Here is a 15,104-nt window from a genome sequence, read left to right on the forward strand (position 1 = left end):
ATAACTTTGGTTGACAGAAGTTTATCTATCTCAGATTTAAAATTAACAACTGACCTAACATTAACTGCCATTTGTGGAAGAGTTCCAAACCTCTTCCAATCTTTGCGAGGACATTGATCATTTGTGTTTCAATAGAGCAAATATGGAGTTAGGAGGTGAGTTATTCACAGCAGTATTCCCAGCCTCTGACCTACATTTGCAGAAACTGTATACACAGCAAGTCCAGTTCAGTGTCTGGTCAATTGTAGCCTCCAGGATATTGATTGTGGGGGATTCAGTGATGATAACATCATTAAAGGTCAAGGGGTAATAGTTAGATTTTCTCTTATTGGGGATGGTCATTGCCTGGCAGTTGTGTGGCTGAATTTTAAAGCCTCTTTCCAGCCTAAGCTAAAAAATTGTTTCAGTTTTGCTCCATTTGAAAATGGATTGCTTCAAAGTCTGAGGAGTCAGAAATGGTGCTGAACATTATGCAAACATCCCCACTTCTGACCTTTGGTTGTTGATGAAGAAGCTGAAGGTGATTAGGCCTTGGGCACTGCCCTGAGAAATTCCCACAGTGATGTCCTGGAGCTGAGCTACCTGAACTCCAATAACCACAACTATCTTCCTAAGTGCCAGGTATGAATATGGCCAGTGGAAAGTTTACCTCCTAATGTCAATTAGTTACAGTTTTGCTCATGCTCCTTGATGCTACGCTCAGTCAACTGCAGCCTTGATGTTAAGAGCTGCCACTCTCACCAATGGAATTCAGCTCTTTTTGAACTAAGGCTGTAATGAGGGTCAGGAGCTGAGTGGCCCTAGAGGAACCCAAACTGGGCATCGTTGAGCAGGTGCTGCTTAAAGCACTGTTGATGGCACCTTTCATCACTTAACTGATGATTGAGAGTAGACTGATGGGGCAGTAATTGATCATTTTTGATTTGTTTTGCTTTTTGTGTACAGGATATACCTGGGCAATTTTCCACATTGTCAAGTAGTTATCAATGTTGTAACTGTAGTGGAAGAACTTGACAAGTGGACCACCATTTCCGGAACACTGGTTTTCAGTACTATTGCTGGAATGTTGTCAGGGCCCATAGGCTTTGCACTATACAGTGCCTCCAACCATTTCTTGATACCATGTGGAGTGAACTGAATGAGTTGAAGACTAGCATCTGTGATGCTGGAAACTACTGGAGGACGCCAAGATGGATGATGCCTTTAGCATTTCTGCTGAAGATCGCTGTGGATTTTTCAGCCTTATCTTTTGCACTGAAGCATTGGCTTTTCCTCATTAAAGAGATATTTGTGGATCCTCTTCTTCCTGCAAGTTGTTTAATTGTCCATACCATTCACAACTGGATTGGCAGGACTGCAGAACTAAGGAGACTATTCTAGTCCCCTAAGTACTATAACACTCTTTATTTTCATTGATACATTACAAGTTACTAAATATAGCTGTTGCAGGAAGGCAACTAAAGGTGAGTGTAGGTGAGGAAGTAGGCAGAAGATATCTGGAGGGAGGAGGGTAACTTCTTTAGAGTAGACATCCTTAGAAGAGGCTTCGCAAAAACCCTCTTCCCCTCCCCCATTTCTGATGAAGGGTCTAGGTCCGAAACATCAGCCTTCCTGCTCCTATGATGCTGCTTGGCCTGCTGTGTTCATCCAGCTCTACACCTTGTTATCTCAGATTCTCCAGCATCTGCAGTTCCTATTATCTTTGATACAATTTTAACCCTACTGTGAAGCATCTTCTAAGGATGCCTACCCCGAAGAAGTTACCCTCCTCCTTCCAGACAAACCTCAGGGGATCTTTCTCCCACTGCAACTCCCTTGTCCCTGGACTGACCTATCTCCTCCCCACCTCCCCACCTACACTCACCTTTACTGGCCCCATCCCCGCCTCTTTGACTTGTCTGTCTCCTCTCCACCTTGCTTCTCCTCTGTCCATCTTCTACCTGCCTCCCCCCTCTCTCCTTATTTATTTCAGAACCCCCTTCCCCTCCCTCATTTCTGATGAAGTGTCAAGGCTCGAAACATCAGCCTTTCTGCTTCTATGATGCTGCTTGGCCTGCTGTGTTCATCCAGCTCTACACCTTCTCATCTCTTAATTCTGTCTCTTACGTTGACTCTCTGATCTGCTTTTAAAGTCAGTTGTCTTTTTGTCCAGAGTCTAGAATTTTACCACTTCTGCTGCTCTTTGCGTCAGTGTTCCTCTGTTAGTTTTACCCTCCCATGGCTGTCAGAAGTTACATTTGGCTTGAGATTGCACTTCAGCGTCACTCCATCTCTTTCAACCTCCATCCGAGCAATAATGCTACGAGTGACTACACATTATTTAGTGATGATGCTCCATAACTGAGCAGTGATAATTCCCAGAGTTTTATTGTCTCTGTTTTTTCCAGATTCAATTGCTGTTGGCTGAGTACAGGTTTTTATGGCCAGTTTATTCAAGCAAACGAGGAGAAGTCTGCTTCAGTTACTAGACTGAAACAATACTCTGAAGCATACAGAAAAGTTGATTGTCTCCATACTGTTATTGACTCACTATCTACATTCCAGTCATTGTACAGATGTTCCTTCTATGTCATTGAGACCTTCTAGGCCTCCCTTACACAGCCAGGGAGTAAACAAACAAACTCCCACTAGATTTCCTGCCTCTTCTTTACCAATGCCAGTTCTACTCTGTCTCCTCCTCAGGCCCTCTTAGAATATATTCATTTATATTGTTTCCAGGCTACACAAATACCTACAGAGATCTTACTGATACTACATTCTAAATTGTTTGTGTTATTGAGGTATAATTTATCTCTTACAGCCTAAAATCTAAATTTCCCCCTAACAGACCTTCCTTGGCTCCTTGGTCAAAACTCAAATACAGAAGTGTCCTTTACATTCTGCCAATCATCAATATTAGCCGGGCATAACGCTTAGGTTTGTAAAGGTAGTGGATTAAACAAGCTGTATTATTTGGTCCTTCAACTGAGGTTCCTGATCTAACGCCCTATTGTCTTGATTTCTGAAGCGCCGTCACAATCTTCTATACAATTTGCTGGTGTGATAAATCAGCCATGTTTGACATTAAATGTCTAACAGTTGGATGACATTCAAAGCATGGGAGACAATCATAATCCGTGGGTGAATCTGTATATTTGCTCCCCAATTCCATATTTCCTCCCATTACATGATAATACCTATATGTTCAGTGTCACTGGCTAAGGCCTGAAGCAGCTGTTGGGGTGTATAGTATGTCTTATACACTTGCTGTATATCATCCCAGATCAGGATGAGTTATTCATGTAAATGTGGGATAACAAGTTTGGAAAAGGTTGAATTTCATGTTTCCCTCGGCTTGATTTGTAACTCCTTTCAAAGAAACAACAAAGAAACAAAGAAACCTACAGCACAGGAACAGGCCCTTCGGCCCTCCAAGCCTGTGTCGATCAAGATCCTCTGTCTAACCTGTCATATATTTTCTAATGGTCTGTGTCCATTTGCTCCCTGCCCATCCATGTACCTGTCCAAATATATCTTAAAAGACGCTAACGTGTCTGTGTCTACCACCTCCGCTGGCAACACGTTCCAGGCACGCACCACCCTCTGTGTAAAGAACTTTCCATGCATATCTCCCTTAAACTTTCCTCCTCTCACTTTGAACTCATGACCCCTAGTAACTGAGTCCCCCACTCTGGGAAAAAGCTTTTTGCTATCCACCCTGTCTATACCCCTCATGATCTTGTAGACCTCAATCAGGCCCCACCTCAATCTCCATCTTTCTAATGAAAATAATCCTAATCTATTCAACCTCTCTTCATAGCTAGCACCCTCCATACCAGGCAACATCCTGGTGAACCTCCTCTGCACCTTCTCCAAAGCATCCACATCCTTTTGGTAATGTGGCGACCAGAACTGTACACAGCACTCCAAATGTGGCCGAACCAAAGTCCTATACAACTGTAATATGACCTGCCAACTCTTGTACTCAATACCCCGTCCAATAAAGGAAAGCATGCCATATGCCTTCTTGACCACCCTATTGACCTGCGTTGTCACCTTCAGGGAACAATGGACCTGAACACCCAGATCTCTCTGTTCATCAATTTTCCCTAGGACTTTTCCATTTACTGTATAGTTCGCCCTTGAATTTGATCTTCCAAAATGCATCACCTCGCATTTGCCCGGATTGAACTCCATCTGCCGTTTATCTGCCCAACTCTCCAGTCTATCTATATTCTGCTGTAATTTCTAATAGTTCCCTTCACTATCAGCTACTCCACCAATCTTAGTGTCATCAGCAAACTTGCTGATGAGGCCACCTACACCTACCTCCAAATCATTTATATATATCACAAACAACAGTGGTCCCAGCACATATCCCTGTGGAACACCACTGGTTACAGGCCTCCAATTTGAGAAACTCCCTTCTACTACTACCCTCTGTCTCCTGTTGCCCAGCCAGTTTTTTATCCATCTAGCTAGCACACCCTGGACCCCATCTGACTTCACTTTCTCCATCAGCCTGCCATGGGGAACCGTATCAAACGCCTTACTGAAGTCCATGTATATGATATCTACAGCCTTTCCTTCATCAATCAACTTTGTCACGTCCTCAAAGAATTCTATTAAGTTGATAAGGCATGACCTTCCCTGTACAAAACCATATTGCCTATCACTGATAAGCCCATTTTCTTCCAAATGGGAATAGATCCTATCCCTTAGTATCTTCTCCAGTAGCTTCCCCACCACTGACGTCAGGCTCACTGGTCGATAATTACCTGGATTATCCTTGCTGCCCTTTTTAAACAAGGGGACAACATTAGCAAGTCTCCAGTCCTCTGGGACCTCACCTGTGTCTAAGGACTCTGCAAAGATATCTGTGAGGGCCCTGGCTATTTCCTCCCTCGCTTCTCTCAGTAACCTGGGATAGATCCCATCCTTTTAGTTATTTCAACCAGTTCTGCCTTTCCCACTCTTGCTGGCTCCTGTGGATGGAAGTACACTGCGTGGATGTAAATGAAGCATGGTAGGTTGTTCCTGTATCAAAACTTCTGCTGCCACATGGTAATACAATACATCCCATCACCCATATAAGCAACATGTATTGGCTCTTTTGCTGCCCATGTAGTCTCCATTGTGGTATTAAATCCACACCTTGCTTCCTTTATTAGATATAGAGGGTGAGAACATATGAATGAAATGGCTTCTATATTCTAGCCCTCCAGTGTACAACTAACTAAACCACCCTCTATCTATACTGTAGTAGATGGTATCAATAAGGTCATCTTTGTGTGGAACCACTGGAGATGGTAGATATACTCAACAAATATTTTGCATCAGTTCTTACTGTGAGGAAGGACACGGAGGCGAGGGAACTTGAAAAATAAATATTGATATCTTGAAAACGGTCCACATTACGTAAGAGGAAAACATAAAAGTAGATAAGTCTCTGGGACCTAATCAAGTATAATTCCCAGATTTTTTCCTACAGCCTTTCTTAAATAAAGGTACAACATTAGCCACCCTACAGTCCTTCGACACCTGACCTGTGGCTATAGATGATACAAATATGGGGCAGTACGGTAGCTCAGTGGTTAGCACTGCTGCCTTACAGCGTCTGGAACCCGGGTTTGATTCCACCCTGGGCAACCGTATGTGTGGAGTTTGCACATTCTCCCTGTGTCGACATGTGTTTCCTCTGGGTGCTCTGGTTTCCTCCCACAGTCCAAAGGTGTTTAGGTTAGGTGGATTAGCCATGCTAAATTGTTCATAATATTCAGGGATATGTATATTAGATGGGTTATAGAGGGGTGGACCTGGGTGGGATGCTCTGAGGTCAGTGTAGACTTGTTGGGCTGAAGGGCCAGTTTTCACACTGTAAGACTTCTATGTAATATCTCTACTAGGGTTCATGACACTAAATAAATCCTAAGATGTTGTGGAGGTTAGAGAAGAAATTGCAGGGCCCCTAGCAGAGATATTTCAATCATCTACAGCCACAAGTGAGGGACTGGAGGGTGGCTAATCTTGCATGTTTATTTAAGAAAGCCTGTAAAAAGTAGTCTGGGAGCTATAGGGCAGTGAGCTTGACATCAGTTCGAGTGGATTCTGAGAGATAGGATTCACAGGTATTTGAAGAAGTCGGGTCTGATTAGGAATAGTCAGCATGGCTTTGTCTGTGTGAAATCTTGATTGAGTCAGGGGCTGCGCTCCAAAAGCTTGTGTTATTGCAAATCAACCTGTTGGGCTATAACCTGGTGCAGTGTTACTTCTGACTTTGTCTGCCCCAGTCCATCACTGGAACTCCCACAACTTCTCCATAGTAAATATTGACATGAAATATTCATTTAGTAACTCACCCTTCTCCTGTGGCTCCACGCTGATGGTCTAATTGATCTTGAAGGGGCCTCATTTTCTCTTCACTTATCTTTTGTCCTTAATGTATTTGTAGAATTTCTTTGAATTCTCCTTAACCCAATTTGTCAAAGCTGTCTCATGTCCTCCTTTGCCTTCTGATTTCCCTTTAAAGTATACTCATACTGCCCTCCCACTCCTCTAGGGATTCACTGGAGCCCAGGTGTCTAGACACGCCATATGCCTTGTTCTTTTTTTTGTCCAAAGACTCAATTTTTCTAGTCATCCAGCATACCCTACACCTACCAGCCTTGCCCTTCATACTAACAGGAACATAGTATCTCTGAACTCTGTTTATCTCATTTTTGAAGGTCTCCCACTTTTTAACTGTCTCTTTACCTGCAAACTTCCTCCTCTACTTAACTTTTTGTAAGTTCCTGCCTAGTACTATCAAAATTGGCCTTGTTCCAGTTTAGAACTTTAGCTTTTAGATGAGGTCCGTCCTTTTCTATAACAATTTTAAAACTAATAGAATTATGATTGTATATGGTGAAATTAAAAAAAAAGTTATCAGCAGAAAAAGTTAACTCTCGGCTGGTCTGTGAGTGTTGGGCCCAAGACACCGAGTGATGTCATGTCATAATCTTACTTTTGAAAGACTGAAATATTCTGATAATTTCAAATTGACATTTTCAATAGTCCTTTCTTTGATTTTGCAATTTGTTTTCAATTGTCTTAAAGCCCTTCTTTAATTTTGAAGATCACCTATACAACAGAAGTGTATTTCTAGTGCTTTCATTTATTTTCAAAAGTATTTCTAAAAAGCTGAGTCCTAATGGGATATTTGCGAAAACACAGTTTAGCTATGTTTCAGGTACTTGTACAACATGAAAAACTTGTTTCAAATTATAGAATCCCTACAGTGTGGGAATAGGCCCTTTGGTCCAACAAGGTCACACCAACAGTCAGGGCATCCCACCCAAACCCATCCCCATATAATCCACCTAATTTATACCTCCCTGAACACTATGGGCAATTTAGCATGGCCAATCCACCTAGCCTGCATATCTGACCATAGGAGGAAACTGGAGGAAACCCAATCAGACACGGGGAGAACATGCAAACTCCACACAGACAGTCACCCAAGGGTGGAATTAAACCTGGGTCCCTGGCACTGTGAGGCAGCAATGCTAACCACTGAACCACCTGCAGATCTCATCATGTCCAAATTTTTGAAATTATTTATCCAATCAATTTTTAATTTATGATGTTTTGCAAACGACACCCTAAATTTCATTAAGGCCTCTTTAAGTGTAGGGTCAGTTTACCAGCTCCTTGAGATGTGGTACAGAGGGAAGTTGTGATTCATTATATTGGGTGGCACTGTCATTTCTCCATGTTTTGGCTGTTTGTACCTTACACTCATTGAAGCCTGCCACTGTGTTTACTCACAGTTCCTTTCTAATTTAGCATTAACACTGCATAATTGCAAATAAAGCAGTGATGATCATTTCCGCACTCTGCCTTTATCTTTCTTCTAAACCACCCACCAATTTTTTTTTAGCTTTCTGTGTGCCTTGTGCGTTCAATACATCTCTCAGCTTTCCCTTGATTATTTCTGATCATTGTTCTGCTATTAACCTAGTGATGGAGCTCTCCGTTTCCCTATCAAAGTTTACAACATTTTCCTCCTTCACTTTGTATGACTGCATTTTCAAAAATTTGTATCGTAATCAGCACAGATAACAACCATTGTGACCCTTCTTCATGGATTCTTCCAGCATGGATTTGGATCATTCACAGACCCTACATGGACATTACCAGCACAGAAATTGCTGGAAAACTCAGCAGATCTGGCAGCATCTGTGGCCAGAAATCAGAGTTAGCGTTTTGGGTCCAGTGACCCTTCCACAGAACAGATGAAGGCCTGAGGAAGGGTCACTGGATCCAAAAAGTCACCTATGATATGCTGAACTTTTCCAGCAATTTTTATTTTAGTTTCTGGTTTCCAGCATCTGCAGTTTCCTTCGGTTTCTCCTACCAGCACAGAATCAGCTCACATCCAAATTCTGCAAATTAGGTCAACAATGAGCCCCCTCACTTTCTTTTCAGTGTTTCTTATGCTCAGCATGACTTCAATTTCTTTGATCCTAATCAAACCATCTTGGCTCAGCTTATGCACTAACTATGGTGTTAATAGAAGTACTCCCTACTTTCACAGTGCTGCTTTGATGATTCGAGCTGAATATGATGTTTGTGAAGCCATGTGTTATCTTGACTTTTAAATGACTAACTACTAGAGTATGAGTATATGTTTTTCATTTGTTTTATTCAAGCGATGCAAGAGGATATCTGCCCCTGTTGCTCGGCCAAAGCATCGCTCTAAAACATATAGAAAAGTTGATTGCCTTTATGCTGTTATCGTATCATTATCCACGTTCCAAACTTCCTTCATACGCAACAAATAAAACAGTTATCCGTTCTATATGTCATAGGTTAATGTGTTAAAGTCTCCTTCACACAGCTAACCTGCTGTCCCTTCCTTTATCTGTCCAACTCTGTCACCTCCCAAAGCCTTCTTGGAATATTACATTAACATTGCCTCCCATTATCACAGATGGTTCCAGAGACTCTACAGAAACTATTAAGTTGCTTTTATTATGCAGGTATAATTTATCCCTTACAGTCTAAATTACCCCCCGAGATTTAACATTCTTGAATGGTGTCTCTATTCCATTTGGTTAAGGATGGTATGAAGAACTTGCCAACTGAATGATACCTGTCACTGAAGTGAACATTCTGAATTCCTCACTCACATATTCAGATCCATTGACCAGTTCTACTTCCTTTAAAATATGGTCTTGTCGTTTGTTTCAGTGCTCTATTTACCATGGTTGAATGAAGTCTTGCTGCTTCAATCCATCTTGAATAGTAGTCTATTAGGACTATATATCTGAGATAATGGGAACTGCAGATGCTGGAGAATCCAACATAATTAAGTGTGAAGCTGAATGCACACAGCAGGCCAAGCAGCATCTCAGGAGCACAAAATCTGATGTTTCGGGCCTAGACCTTTCATCAGAGAGGGGGATGGGGAGAGGGTTCTGGAATAAATAGGGAGAGAGGGGGAGATGGACTGAAGATGGAGAGAAAAGAAGATAGGTGGAGAGGAGAGTATAGGTGGGGAGGTAGGGAGGGGATAGGTCAGTCCAGGGAAGATGGACAGGTCAAGGAGGTGGGATGAGGTTAGTAGGTAGGAAATGGACGTGCGTCTTGAGGTGGGAGGAAGGGATGGGTGAGCGGAAGAACAGGTTAGGGAGGTAGAGACAGGCTAGGCTGGTTTTGAGATGCAGTGGGAGGAGGGGATGAGCTGGGCTGGTTGTGTGATGCAGTGGGGGGAAAGGAAGAACTGGGCTGTTTTTGGGATGCGGTGGGGGAAGGGGAGATTTTGAAGCTGGTGAAGTCCACATTGATACCATTGGGCTACAGGGCTCCCAAGCGGAATATGAGTTGCTGTTCCTGCAACCTTCAGGTGGCATCATTGTGGCACTGCAGGAGGCCCATGATGGACGTGTCAACTAAAGAATGGGAGGGGGAGTTGAAATGGTTCGCGACTGGGAGGTGCAGTTGTTTATTGCGAACCGAGTGGAGGTGTTCTGCAAAGCGGTACCCAAGCCTCCGTTTGGTTTCCCCAATGCAGAGGAAGCCACACTGGGTACAATGGATACAGTATACCACATTGGCAGATGTGCAGGTGAACATCTGCTTAATATGGAAAGTCATCTTGCGGCCTGGGATAGGGGTGACGAAGGAGGTGTGGGGGCAAGTGTAGCACTTCCTACGGTTGCAGGGGAAGGTGCCGGGTGTGGTGGGGTTGGAGGGCAGTGTGGAGCGGACAAGGGAGTCACAGAGTGAGTGGTCTCTCCGGAAAGCAGACAAGGGTGGGGATGAAAAAATGTCTTGGGTGGTGGGGTCGGATTGTAGATGGCGGAAGTGTCAGAGGATGATGTGTTGTATCCGGAGGTTGGTGGCGTGGTGTGTGAGAACGAGGGGGATCCTCTTGGGGCGAATGTGGCGGGGGCGGGGTGTGAGGGATGTGTTGCGGGAAATGCAGGAGACGCGGTCAAGGGCGTTCTCGACCACTGTGGGGGGAAATTTGTGGTCCTTGAAGAACGTGGACATCTGGGATGTGCGAGAGTGGAATGCCTCATCCTAGGAGCCAATGCGGCGGAGGCAGAGGAATTAGGAATAGGGGATGGAATTTTTGCAGGATGGTGGGTGGGAGGAGGTGTATTCTAGGTAGCTGTGGGAGCCAGTGGGCTTGAAATGGACATCAGGAAAGTCAAATAAATCAATTGCTAGATTTTCCCACAGCTTTTCTGGATTTTTTAAGCTACTAATGGCTCTCTTGGCACTTGACAGTTTATGGTACGTCATATGGCAAGATGAATTTTATATTTCTTTCAAAATGATCGGATGCCACACTGACTCTTGAGCTCTTGTTCTGCACTATGTGATGCCTAAATGCCCACCATAGTGTCTTCGTAATATCCTTACTTCTTTGACATTGGTAAAACTATTCTATTTTTATGTGCAAATAAGTCTGCAAAACTAAATATTGTTTTTGTTTGTGATTCCTTTTCATTTCTTGATCTGCTGGGCAGTATTTTGACCGCTATAACCATTGTGAAACTCACTTGCTTTCATGACTGCATGGATTTCTCTGACATTTCCCTCAGTTGTTGGCCACATACTGGTAATTGTATAGAAATATGACTCAATTTCTTGAGCAGGAATTAATGTTCTTTGCTTGATCCACTGTTATATTTAAGAGTGCACCAGTCTTTACTCATTCCTTGCCTGGAATATCGTCTATCACATAGTCGTATCTCAGCAGTGGAAGACTGAGTCTTGTATTCAAAATGACATTTTTGCTGTCTCCTTTCATATCATTAACATTACTTATATTCCAACAAACTGGAATCTCAATACCGACTGATAGTCCACGAACCTTTCGCATCCCCAAGTAACTACAAATGATTCCTTCTCTACTGCTGCACACTTCTTCTTCAGTTTCCATTAAAGCTTCTTTGTATCATGTTTGGTCCTGAGTAAGGACTGCTACTGTTCATCCACAGCTTCTGATAAATCGGGATTATAGTAAGGTAGAACACTCGTGATGAGTAATTTCACTTTACAATCTGAAAGACTGGCATCTGTCCCTGATTATGGTGCCATTTCTGGCCTTTATTCAAAACATCTCTTAGAGGTCATCGGCCAAATGAGATGAACTTTCTCACTTGATTCGCCATGTCTAAGAAGCACTGTACACAAATTACTTTTTCTGCCCCGTCTAAGACCTCCCTCTTTACATGCTTCTTTCTAGTCTGACATTTTATTTTGTTTAGGTTAGAACAATATCGTCAGTTACATCATATTCCATCGTACCACAGGATGATTGTGGAATGCTGGAGTTCCAGTAAAGCCTGCGTGAAAAACACTGTTCTGTTAATGAGGTGATAAAGTCTTATTAGAGCAATGCTAGTGAGCGATATTTCCTGATAGTTGTGCAATCTCGTTAATCATCTTTGGTCTTGTATAATGTAATGATGTTTGCATCATGTATGTCCTGTGTGATAAGGCTTCTCTCCAGCAAAGGATGAACTGAGAACTTACAAAATATGGAGTAATGCGAATATTTTGGCAATATTGAGCTCGGCAACAGAGTTTAAAATGCAAACTATAAAATGTTGAAAATTATAACTGGTTTCATTAGAGAAAAAGTCAGGACAGGTTCATGTTCTGCAGTCAAAGAGCTAACAGACAATTACAGATAACAAAGCGTGAAGCTGGATGAACACAGCAGGCCAAGCAGCATCTCAGGAGCACAAAAGCTGACGTTTTGGGCCTAAACCCTGATGAAGGGCCCAGGCCCGAAACGTCAGCTTTTGTGCTCCTGAGATGCTGCTTGGCCTGCTGTGTTCATCCAGCTTCACACTTTGTTATCTTGGATTCGCCAGCATCTGCAGTTCCCATTATCTCTAACAGACAATTACATATGAGATCATGGGAAAAGAAGGCAATCTTGCAGGGGTATAGGAACTGATGAGGTTAAGTCAAATAGATGATTACAAGGAACAATGGACAGAAAAAGGAATCTTGATTAGCTGGTACAAAAACAGAAATTGCTGTAAAATCTCAGCAGATCTGGCAGCATCTGTGGAGACAAATAAGAGCTAACTTTTCTAGCCAATGACCTTCTTTGGAACATGGAAAAGCTCAGCAGCTTTTTAGCCTCAGTGAAGGAAAAAAACAGAGTTAAAGTTTCTGTTATTTCCTTCACAGATGCTGCCAGGCCTGCTGATCTTTTCCAGCAACTTTTTGTTCCTGATTTACAGCATCCACAGTTGTTTCAGTTTTTATTATGGATTAACTGGGACCTGCTCAAACGGATGATGAGATCAAGTCACACGGAGACAATAGAACTTGGGCCAATTGTGCATGCGTATCATGATTCAGTGCCAGCTGAACCAGAATAAAAGAAGGGACATCAGACACATCAACAGGGATAACCTTCAGGGACAACCATCAAGGATGACCCCGAGTCAGGGCCTATGAGAAGACAGCGCGAACCTAGGAGCAACACTTGTACAAAGGATGACCTTGAGTCAGGGACTCAGAAAAGACAGCATCAACCTGTAGGATCGATCAATGTACAAAGGAAGTTACCCTGAGTCTAGAACTTAAAGTAGAAGATGATCTGACTGGGTACGAACCTGGTCAACATGCCTCAACTAACATAGAATTTGAGTTCAGGCTGTGAGTATTGTGTTTTGTTGTAGCAAATAATCAGTATTTTAGCAAGTGTCAAGTAAAAAGAAAGTTCAAATGTTTATCAAGTGTTTTAAGAGTAATTGGCATTCCAGCTAGTTAAGGAAAGAATATTTCATATTGTTGAATACTTTTATTAACTTTATTAAAGATTGAATTATACTAAATTCTCTGTATAATTGCTATTTTTCTACCACATCAGTTGATACCTTATTCTCAGGGTCAGTAGTTTAAGATCCAGCCCATCATCAGAACTCAGTACTTAGGGGAATATCACTGAAATTTACAGAGTACTGAGAGCTTGGATAGAGTGGATGTGAAAATGTTTCCACTCGTAGGGGAGACTAGGACCTGAGGGCCCAGAATCAAATTGAAGGGATGGCCATTTAGAATCATAGCATCCTACAGAACAGACAGAAGCAATTCAGCCAATTGAGTCTACCCTACCTTCCAAAGAACATCCCATTCAGACCCATCCTGTCCCCATGACTCCACATTTACTATGGCAAATCCTCATAATCCATACATCCCGGGACATGATGGGAAATTTAACAGGGCCAATCCACATAACCTACGCATCTTTGAACTGTGCGCGGAAACTGGAGAACCGGACTGAAACCGACAGAGACACAGGCAAACATGTGCAAACTCCACACAGACAGTCACCTAAGGCTGGAATGGAACCCAGATCCCTGGCAGCGTGAGGCAGCAGTGGAAACTGCTGTGCCACCATGCCACCCATTTAGAACTGAGATGGGGAGGAATTTCTTCAGTCGGAGATTGTGAGTCTGTGGAGCTCATTGCACAGAAGGCTGTGGAGGCCAAGTCATTCGGTATCTTTAAAGCAGGATAGATGGGTTCTTGTTTTGTGAGGAATCACAGGTTACAGGGAGAAATCAGAAGAATGGGTTTGAGAAACATATCAGCCATGATTGAATGGTGGAGCAGACTTGTTGGGCTGAATGTCCTAATTCTGGTCCTATATCATATGGTTTTAAAGAGCTAGAAAATGAAGAAAAATTAATACATTCATAACAGCATAGATTTGTTTCTAATATGCTGTTTATTAGTTTCAAACAGAGAAACCTTATGCACACACATCCTTGAACAACACTTTGGAAAATTTTGCATTACAATTAATTTTGTTTTCACATCAAATGTATGTAGAAATATTGATTTTTTAAAAAGATTAGTATGAAATAACTTAAACATCTTCATAACTCAATTAAACATAAAAGTGTCTTTTCGTCAGTTTTTCAAGAGTAAATTTTACATTTGAACGGCAACTTATTTGAATATGGTAAATGTGTGAAATTTTCTTTACATTTAAAAAAAAGGTACAAGTTATTGTAACTTTATTCTTAGCAAATCATTAAATGTAAACCCTGACAAAAGTACATTGCCCATCCCAACTTTATACCACACAAAAAGTACTGCCCACACAAAATACTGCATCAGAGCTCTAAGTATTCATGCTCAAAAGGCATACTTTTGTTTATTAAGCTTGGGCTGCCAGCAACCATTTTAGAGATTAAAAAGAGATGATGAGATACTGGTACAATAGTTTTTGTTTTCAAAGCAGTAGTTTGCCTTTCTGGTAGACTGTATACAATTACTCTTACAGGCAAACAATGAGCATCACTATTCATACAAGACTATCTCTCTTATGTAGTTTCACCATCTTTCAGCAAAGCAATTACTTGTATCAGCCAAAACCAAACATTTTTGCTCTTCTTTAAGAATAATCAGCTTTTTTTAAACTTTTCTATTTGAAATTCGTTGGTTTCCTTGAACAAACGTGTACCATGACACCGTTAAAATTCCCCTAGCCCAAATCCAATAATGTGGATGAAACATCAATGGGACATCTGCTAGGAAATTCAGGCATTCTATGACCTAACTCTGGAGTTGGAGAGCTGCCACTGTGTTTCAGCTCCATG

The sequence above is a fragment of the Stegostoma tigrinum genome, chromosome 3 (assembly GCF_030684315.1).
Source record: "Stegostoma tigrinum isolate sSteTig4 chromosome 3, sSteTig4.hap1, whole genome shotgun sequence".
Taxonomy (NCBI): Eukaryota; Metazoa; Chordata; class Chondrichthyes; order Orectolobiformes; family Stegostomatidae; genus Stegostoma; species Stegostoma tigrinum.